General features: G+C 49.5%; 1 long non-coding RNA gene across 3 annotated transcripts in view; it reads right to left on the bottom strand.

The window, feature by feature from the left end:
- Positions 1-9,756, bottom strand: part of LOC144610949 (uncharacterized) — a 218,034-nt gene that overhangs the window by 29,779 nt on the left and 178,499 nt on the right. For all 3 annotated transcript variants that reach the window (XR_013549463.1, XR_013549462.1, XR_013549461.1), the window contains one exon: positions 2,276-2,342. This is a non-coding gene — a long non-coding RNA (uncharacterized LOC144610949). The remainder of the gene's footprint in view (positions 1-2,275; positions 2,343-9,756) is intronic.

Raw genomic sequence — 9,756 nt, 5'->3', positions numbered from 1 at the left:
GAACAGCACCTCATCGTCTGCTTTGATCTGTCATTTTCACACCTTACCCTTCCATACCTCTAGTCTCCCTCTCCCCTGACTCCATGCTGGTGTTTGTCATTCCTCTGGTGATTGTGCTTTGCCTGAGCCCCCCCTTCCCCCCTGCCCTCCATTCCCCACCCACAGCTATTCCTGGCTGTCACCTGTAACTCTGCAGTGGGCTCTGAGCCTGACTCCCCCTGCCCACTCCATGTCCCCACTCCCAATTTACAACCTCAAGACAGACACAAAATGCTGGAGTAACTCAGCGGGGCAGGCAGCATCTGTGGAGGGAAGGAATGGGTGACGTTTCAGGTCGAGACCCTTCTTATAATTTCCCGAGGGGCTGAGACTGACTTTATTCTTAATTGTTAACTGTATGTTTGTGTTGTAATTTGTGAGCGGAGCACCAAGGCACATTCCTTGTATCTGCATATACTTGGCCAATAAACGCATTCATTCATTCATTCATTCATTCATTCATTCATTAACTTGTTTATATTTAAAGTATCCCATGATCTCTTCCTCCCAACCCAAACCTCAGCAAGGACTGTTGACAACCTTCACCTTGCACTGAACGTTATTCCTGTCTCTGTGCACTGTGAATGGCTCGATTATACACTGGAATTTAGAAGGATGAGAGGAGATCTTATCGAAACGTATAAGATTATTAAGGGGTTGGACAAGTTAGAGGCAGAAAACATGTTCCCAATGTTGGGGGAGTCCAGAACCAGGGGCCACAGTTTAAGAATAAGGGGTAGGCCACTTAGAACGGAGATGAGGAAAAACTTTTTCAGTCAGAGAGTTGTGAATCTGTGGAATTCTCTGCCTCAGAAGGCAGTTCTCTGAATGCATTCAAGAGAGAGCTAGATAGAGCTCTTAAGGATAGCGGAGTCAGGGGGTATGGGAGAAGGCAGGAACGGGGTACTGATTGAGAATGATCAGCCATGATCACATTGAATGGTGGTGCTGGCTCGAAGGGCCGAATGGCCTCCTCCTGCACCTATTGTCTATTGTAATCATGCGTTGTCTTTCCACTGACTGGTTAGCACGCAACAAAAGCTTTTCACTGTACCTCGGTACATGTGACAATAAACTGAAGGATGTTGACAGGTGGGGCCATGATGTGACTTCCAGCAATTGTTGTTTGCTGTCCAATCCTCTGACCCTCCATCCTTTCCGAACTGTGTGCTTTGTCATGCATTGTGAAACTCTCTACAACCTGAGATGGCCAGGGTGGCTGGCAGCTTCCCCTGGAGAGCTCCTCCCTCATTGTAACGCATCTGATCCATGCATTTGGAAAGGTTCCCTTCAATGTCTGCACTGGCTTCGTAGCTGAGTGATCCCCTAACCAGACGTGCCACTTCACATTCCCCACTGCTCCACACATAATTGTGCTGATTTAAGTTTAAAATATTCATCTTGGTCTCAATCTTGGTCTGAATGTAAAACGCAGTCTAATACAGTCACTGCCATCACTTAGTGGCTACAGTCACCTGCTCTTTGGGGCAGCACGGTGGCACAGCGGTAGAGTTGCTGCCTTACAGCACTTGCAGCCCCCGGAGACCCGGGTTCCATCCCGACCACGGGTGCTGTCTGTACGGAGTTTGCACGTTCTCCCCGTGACCTGCGTGGGTTTTCTCCTGGTGCTCTGGTTTCCTCCCACACTCCAAAGACGTACAGGTTTGTAGGTTAATTGGCTCGGTATAAGTGTAAATTGTCCCCAGTATGCGTAGGGTAGTGTTAGTGTGCAGGGATCGCTGGTCGGTGTGGACTCGGTGGACCTGTTTCTGCGTTGTATGTCTAAACTATCTCTAAACTAAACCTGTCAGCAGCCGTGGTGTGAGTGAGTCAATAGACAATAGGTGCAGGAGGAGGCCATTCGGCCCTTTGAGCCAGCACCGCCATTCAATGTGATCATGGCTGATCATTCTCAATCAGTACCCCGTTCCTGCCTTCTCCCCATACCCCCTGACTCCGCTATCCTTAAGAGCTCTATCTAGCTCTCTCTTGAATGCATTCAGAGAATTGGCCTCCACTGCCTTCTGAGGCAGAGAATTCCACAGATTCACAACTCTCTGACTGAAAAAGTTTTTCCTCATCTCCGTTCTAAATGTCCTACCCCTTATTCTTAAACTGTGGCCCCTGGTTCTGGACTCCCCCAACATTGGGAACATGTTTCCTGCTTCTAATGTGTCCAACCCCTTAATAATCTTATACGTTTCGATAAGATTCGATAAGTCCATGTTGTCCCTACCAGTAAAGGCCTGTAGAGTCTCCAATCCTTCAGTCTTGCTCTGGGATCCTCACGCGGTCGGCAATCCCTAGACAGAGGAGTTGGACAAGGCGTTAGATCGACAGGTCTGTACTCTGAATGATATTCACATCAACAGTTGCCCTGATTCAGAGCTCCAGTGGATCGCTGTGGACAATCCAACACCAGGAAACACCACTCTTCCCTGGATACACTCTCCATACACCTGTCCACATGTTCGACCCTCGGGACAAAGCCAGTGAGTGTTCACTTTACCCATGCCCCTCATGATCTGGTACACCTCAATAAGTCACCCCTCGGCCTCCTACACTCCAATGAGATCATTCAACCAGAGTTGGGAAGTTGCAGTTTGCTAATCTCAACCCCATGGAACAAAGCTGGAGGAACCAACACCATCCCACCCCACACAAACAGGCCTCATTACCCCAACCATCGAAAACTACACTCCAACACACACATTGTCATTGCCATTCTATCAGCACTTAAATCATTAAGTTAAATGATTTTAAAAAAAATAATCACAATTATTCGAGTGATTACAATTTTTAATCTGTTAATCTTGGTCTTAATGGCATATTTAATTGCAGCAATAGCTGCATCCATCCCCTTCGTGATTCCATTAATATTGATGGAACGATTATCACAGGAATTAGGCAGAAACCTGTTTGCTGGGATGATATTGTGAAGGGTCTGGAATCCTGGCTCTATCAATGAACCATCAGGTGGTTGTTAATAAACTTCCCATCTGTGTGTGAAGTACTTCAAAGCCACTGTCCAGCACGCTGGGTGTGTGTTGCTGTGCAATCTGCAGGCTGTTGGTAGTGAGAGAGGAGGGGAGGGAAGGGATGGGAGGGAGTCACTGGTACCAGAGTGTGTGAGGTTCCATGGAGCAGAGTGGTCAGTCCCAGTCACCCCTCTCTCTGCAGACCATTCCCTGCCCAGTGCCCAACCTCTCCCCTCGTGACATTACTGACGGAGTAGAAACATAGAAAAATAGGTGCAGGAGGAGGCCATTCGGCCCTTCGAGCCAGCACCACCATTCAATATGATCATGGCTGATCATCTAAAATCAGTACCCCGTTCCTGCTTTCTCCCCATATCCATTGATTCCATTAGCCCTAGGAGCTACTGTGAATCCAACTCGCTCTTGAAAACATCCAGTGAATTGGCCTCCGCTGCCTTCTGTGGCAGATTTCGATTTTTTTTTAGATTTAGAGATACAGTGCGGAAACAGGCCCTTCGGCCCACCGGGGCCGTGCCGCCCAGCGATCCCCGCACATTAACACCATCCTACACCCACTAGGGACAATTTTTACATTTACCCAGTCAATTAACCTCCAAACCTGTACGTCTTTGGAGTGTGGGAGGAAACCGAAGATCTCGGAGAAAACCCACGCAGGTCACGGGGAGAACGTACAAACTCCGTACAGATGGCGCCCGTAGTCAGGATCGAACCCGAGTCTCCGGCGCTGCATTCGCTGTAAAGCAGCAACTCTACCGCTGCGTCACCGTGCCGCCCCAGAGAATCCCACAGATTCACAACTCTCTGGGTGAAAATGTTTTTCGTCATCTCAGTCCTAAATGGCCGACCCCTTATTCTTAAACTGTGGCCCTTGGTTCGGGACTCCCCCAACATCGGGAACATTTTTCCTGCATCTAGCCTGTCCAATCCCTTAAGAATGTTATATGTTTCTATAAGATCCATCTACCACCACCCCAGGTAATCACCTCCCCCTGTGCACAACTAGGTCCTCACTTCCCAGGTGGACCTGTTACCCAAAGTTATAACTCTTGGCACTAAATGCTGGAGTAACTCAGTGGGACAGGCAGCATCTCGGGAGAGAAGGACTCTGCAGAAGGGTCTCAACCCGAGACGTCACCCATTCCTTCTCTCCAGAGATGCTGCCTGTCCCACTGAGTTACTCCAGTGTTTGGTGTTTGTCTTCAGCGTTTAACACACATGGCCGCATCTCAATAGACAATAGGTGCAGGAGGAGGCCATTCGGCCCTTTGAGCCAGCACCGCCATTCAATGTGATCATGGCTGATCATTCTCAATCAGAACCCCGTTCCTGCCTTCTCCCCATACCCCCTGATTCCGCTATCCTTAACAGCTCTATCTAGCTCTCTCTTGAATGCATTCAGAGACTTGGCCTCCACTGCCTTCTGAGGCAGAGAATTCCACAGATTCAGAACTCTCTGACTGAAAAAGTTTTTCCTCGTCTCAGTTCTAAATGGCCTACCCCTTATTTTTAAACTGTGGCCACTTGTTCTGGACTCCCCCAACATTGGGAACATGTTTCCTGCCTCTAACGTGTCCAACCCCTTAATAATCTTATACGTTTCGATAAGATCCCCTCTCATCCTTCTCAGGATGTGATCTCCTCCCACTCAGGGCGATGGAAAGGAAACACACCAAGCAAAGCTCGTGGATGAAACGTACAATTGGTTAGTTAGTTTATTGTCACGTGTACCGAGGTACAGTGAAAAGCTTTTGTTGCGTGCTAACCAGTCAGTGGAAAGACAACGCATGATTACCATCGAGCCGTTTACAGTGTACAGATACATGATAAGGGAATCACCTTTAGTGCAAGGTAAAGCCAGTAAAGTCTGATCAAAGATAGTCCCGAGGTTTACCATGAGGTCGATAGCAGTTCAGGACTGTTCTCAGCTTCCATTTTAGCTTTATTATTGTCACGTGTACCGAGTTACAGCGAAACGCTTTGCTTTGCATCTATCCAGAGAGATCAGATACTATCAGTTCAACACAAGTACGTTAAACCGAACTGGAACTGAAAACTAAACCCTCTCCCCTCACTGCCCTGCACTGAATACCCAAGTCCTCAAGTGTAGGAAGGAACTGCAGATGCTGGTTTAAACCGAAGATGGACACAAAAAGCTGGAGTAACTCAGCGGGTCAGGCAGCATCTCTGGAGAGAAGGAATGGGTGACGTTTTGGGTTGAGAAAGGTCTCGACATTAAAAGTCACCCAGTCCTCTCTCTCTCCAGAGATGTTGGCTGTTCCACTGCGTTACTCTCCTCTCCCGCCCTTCCTGCCCCCCCCCCCCCCCCCCCCCCCATTGCCAGGGTGAGACCATGAACACACAGGGGGAGGATCACCACCTCATATTCTGCTTGGGTAACGCACTGAATTTTCCACTCTCATGTAATACCCCCCTCCCATCACCCTCCCCCTCCCATCACCCTCCCCCTCCCCCTCCCATCACCCTCCCCCTCCCATCACCCTCCCCCTCCCATCACCCTCCCCCTCCCATCACCCTCCCCCTCCCCACCTCCACCCTCCCATCACCCTCCCCCTCCCATCACCCTCCCCCTCCCATCACCCTCCCCCTCCCATCACCCTCCCCCTCCCATCACCCTCCCCCTCCCATCACCCTCCCCCTCCCCACCTCCACCCTCCCATCACCCTCCCCCTCCCATCACCCTCCCCCTCCCATCACCCTCCCCCTCCCATCACCCTCCCCCTCCCATCACCCTCCCCCTCCCCACCTCCACCCCAGAGTGCACACATCTCTCCCACCATCTCCCCCCCCTGTCTCGCTGCTCCTTTCCCCTCTGTATACACCACCCCCCCCCCCCCCGTGCCCACGTTCCCCTTTTGTCCCCCCCTCTCGCCCCTCCCCCTGCCTCTCGAGGGGTCTCGCTCTGAACACAAGCTAAACTAGGCAGCTTCACTGCAGAGAGACTCACTGAACAGGTCGAAACGTGATGAGATGCCACGTGAACACTGTTCCACGCTCTTCATTAACATTGTTCCAGTGACCTGCACATACTCAGGGACCAGTTGTTTCCAAATGAAATATTTTACTTTAATGTGTGTGTGTGTGTGTGTGTGTGTGTGTGTGTGTGTGTGTGTGTGTGTGTGTGTGTGTGTGTGTGTGTGTGTGTGTGTGTGTGAGTGGGTGTGCGTGTGTGGTTGTATGTATGTATGTGTGAGTGTATGTGTGAGTGTGTGTGTGAGTGTGTGTGCGTGCTTGCATGTGTATGTGCGTGTGAGAGTGTGCGTGCGTGTATGTGTGTGTGTATGTGGTGTATGTGCGTTTGTGTGTGCATGTGAGTGTGAGTATGTGCATGTGTGTGTATGCATATGTGTGTGTGTGCACGTGTGTGTGCATGCTAGCATGTGTATGTGTGTGTGCATGCTTGCATGTGTATGTGTGTGTGCATGCGTGTACCTGCGCATGTGTGTGCGTGTGTATGTGTGTGTTTATGTGGTGTATGTGCGTTTGTGTGTGTATGTGAATTTGAGTATGTGTGTGTGTGTGTGTGTGTGTGTGTGTGTGTGTGTGTGTGTGTGAGTGTGTGTATGTGTGTGTGTGAGTGTGCGTGTGTATGTGTGTATATGTGGTGTATGTGCATTTGTGTGTGCATGTGAGTTTGAGCATGTGCGTGTGCGTGTGCGTGTGCGTGTGCGTGTGCGTGTGTGGATTTACGCTGGTGTTTTGTGATCTGAATGTAAGGCAGTTCATATTTCTGGGGTGATTTATGTGATGTGCTGCAGCTCAGCTGCAATGCAAACAAAGTGAATGAAGATAATTTGTCCAGAGTGAATGAAGGATTAGCAAGGCTGTGCTGTACAATCCCTGCTGTGGAGCCACTTGTTATCATTATCCAAACTGCAGACAATATGGAGCTGAGCAGTGGACAGTTGGCGTGAGTCCCGAGCTGTTGTGTACGCCAGGTCCACTCTGCCCCACCACACCCTCCTACCCTTCCCCTCACTCCCACCAAAGCCATTTGCCTCAACTGGTTCCCATTCGCGAGGGACCTGGTTCCACACCACCCTCTCTCTCCCTTAGATTGAGGAGCAAGCCTCTCGCATTCTCGGCCTCTCGGTCTGGACTCCCCCCTGCCACGAGTTCCCCACATCTGTCAGCATCGACGGTGCCCATCAGTGAGAGCTTCAGGTTTCCAGGCGGAAATGTCCCCAACAACTTGTCCTGGAACAACCACATTGAAGTGACAGCCAGGAACGTACACTGACAGCTCAGTGTCCACAGACAACAATGGGTGTTCAGTGTGACTCTGGTGACCAGGAACAACGTTCACAGATGCACCAGACAGAGCGTGCTGTAGAGAGCGTGGTATAGAGAGTGTACTATAGAGAGCGTGCTATAGAGAGCGTGCTATAGAGAGTGTGCTATAGAGAGTGTACTATAGAGAGTGTACTATAGAGAGCGTGCTGCAGAGAGCGTGCTGTAGAGAGCGTGGTATAGAGAGTGTGCTATAGAGAGTGTGCTATAGAGAGTGTACTATAGAGAGTGTACTATAGAGAGTGTACTATAGAGAGCGTGCTGTAGAGAGCGTGGTATAGAGAGTGTGCTATAGAGAGTGCTATAGAGTGTGCTGTAGAGAGTGCTATAGAGAGCGTGCTATAGAGAGTGTACTATAGAGAGTGTACTATAGAGAGCGTGCTGTAGAGAGCGTGGTATAGAGAGTGTGCTATAGAGAGTGTACTATAGAGAGTGAGCTGTAGAGAGCGTGGTATAGAGAGTGCTATAGAGAGTATGCTATAGAGAGCGTGCTGTAGAGGGAGAGTGCTATAGAGAGCGTGTTGTAGAGAGCGTGCTATAGAGAGCGTGTTGTAGAGAGCGTGCTATAGAGAGCGTGTTGTAGAGAGCGTGCTATTTTTATTGCATTTTTATTGATTATTCTTATTGGTCTTAGTGTTTCAACTGTGGGTAATGTTTCATTTCACTACACATTTATGTGTATGTGACAAATAAACCACTATTGACTATTGACTATTGATAGAGAGCGTGCTACTGGGATCCTATCAGTTTGCATCACAGGTTAGTTTGGCAATTTCCAAAACCAGGAGACATTGCAGAGTTGTGGACGTAGCCCTTGTCAGTCACACAGACCACATTCCCCACCATCGACTCCATCCACTCCCCACCATCGACTCCATCCACTCCCCACTGCTTCAGGAGAGCAGGCAACGCAATCAAGGAGCTTTCTCACCCCAGTCATCACCTCGTCTCCCCATTGGGGAAACATACGTGATCTTGAAAGCATGGCCCGCCATCTTCCTTCCTCCCCACTGTAATCAGACTACTGAATGGTCCTCTCATAAACAAGGGTGCAGTTTCAATCCTCCAACCCACCTCATTGCAGACCGTGGACTTTTTCTCTGCGACTGTGACTCTATAACACTGCCGCACTGTAATCTGCACTCTTTGCATTACCTGTTCTACGTGCATGGTGTGATTGTATGCAGGTACAGTATGATTTGACTAGACAGCACGCAAAGCATTTCACTGTATCTCTGTATCCGATATGCATCCAGTGCAAACTATTCTTCCAGACTTCAATCATCTCCAAGTCATAGTGTAGAAACATGGAACCGCAGATGCTAGTTTACCAACAAAAAGTCATATAATGCTGGAGTAATTCAGCGGGTCAGGCAGCATCTACGGAGAACATGGATAGGCAATGTTTCAGGTCAGGACCTTCAAACTCTTTACAAACTTCTTCAAATTGAAGAAGAGTCCCAAGTCTGTTCTCCAGAGACGCTGCCTGACCCGCTGAGTTATTCCAGCACGGCGGCACGGTGGCGCAGCGGTAGGGTTGCTGCCTTACAGCGAATGCAGCGCCGGAGACTCAGGTTCGATCCTGACTACGGGCGCCGTCTATACGGAGTTTGTACGTTCTCCCCGTGACCTGCGTGGGTTTTCTCTGAGATCTTCGGTTTCCTCCCACACTCCAAAGACGCACAGGTTAATTGGCTGGGCAAATGTAAAAATTGTCCCTAGTGGGTGTAGGATAGTGTTAATGTGCGGGGATCGCTGGGCGGCGCGGACCTGGTGGGCCGAAGGGCCTGTTTCTGTGCTGTATCTCTAAATCTAAAAATCTAAAGCACCCTGTGAAACGTCACCTATCCGTGTTCTCCACAGATGCTGCCTGACCCGCTGAGTTACTCCAGCACTCTGTGAAACGTCACCTATCCATGTTCTCCACAGATGCTGCCTGACCCGCTGAGTTACTCCAGCACTCTGTGAAACGTCACCTATCCATGTTCTCCACAGATGCTGCCTGACCCGCTGAGTTACTCCAGCACTTAGGGTCTTTCTTTTCATCCCTGTCAGCTCTATTCTGAAGAAGGATTCCCTATTCTGTTCATTATTTTCTGACTGTTTTAATCACTTACATCTAGAATGGTGCTTGGAAGTAAGTCTACATCCTTCGTTCTAGTTTGGAGACCAGAGCTGTGTGTGGAAGTGTGAATGCACCCACGTAGGCCCAACACACTCTGCTGCCTCTTGGATTCTGGGCTCCAACAATTCCCTGCAGTGTCTGTCAACATTAGTCACAGCTGACCTGTAATTCCCTTCTCATGATCACTGATCTCACCTGGAGATAGATCCATTTGATCTTCCACACACTGTTCACTTGTGTTAAGCACGTGTCATGCTTCCATTCTCATCTCAGCGCATCACTTCA

Source organism: Rhinoraja longicauda, chromosome 38, assembly GCF_053455715.1.
Source record: "Rhinoraja longicauda isolate Sanriku21f chromosome 38, sRhiLon1.1, whole genome shotgun sequence".
Taxonomy (NCBI): domain Eukaryota; kingdom Metazoa; phylum Chordata; class Chondrichthyes; order Rajiformes; family Arhynchobatidae; genus Rhinoraja; species Rhinoraja longicauda.
The sequence above is the reverse complement of the archived record's forward strand: the minus strand, read 5'-3'. Positions and strand labels throughout refer to the sequence as shown.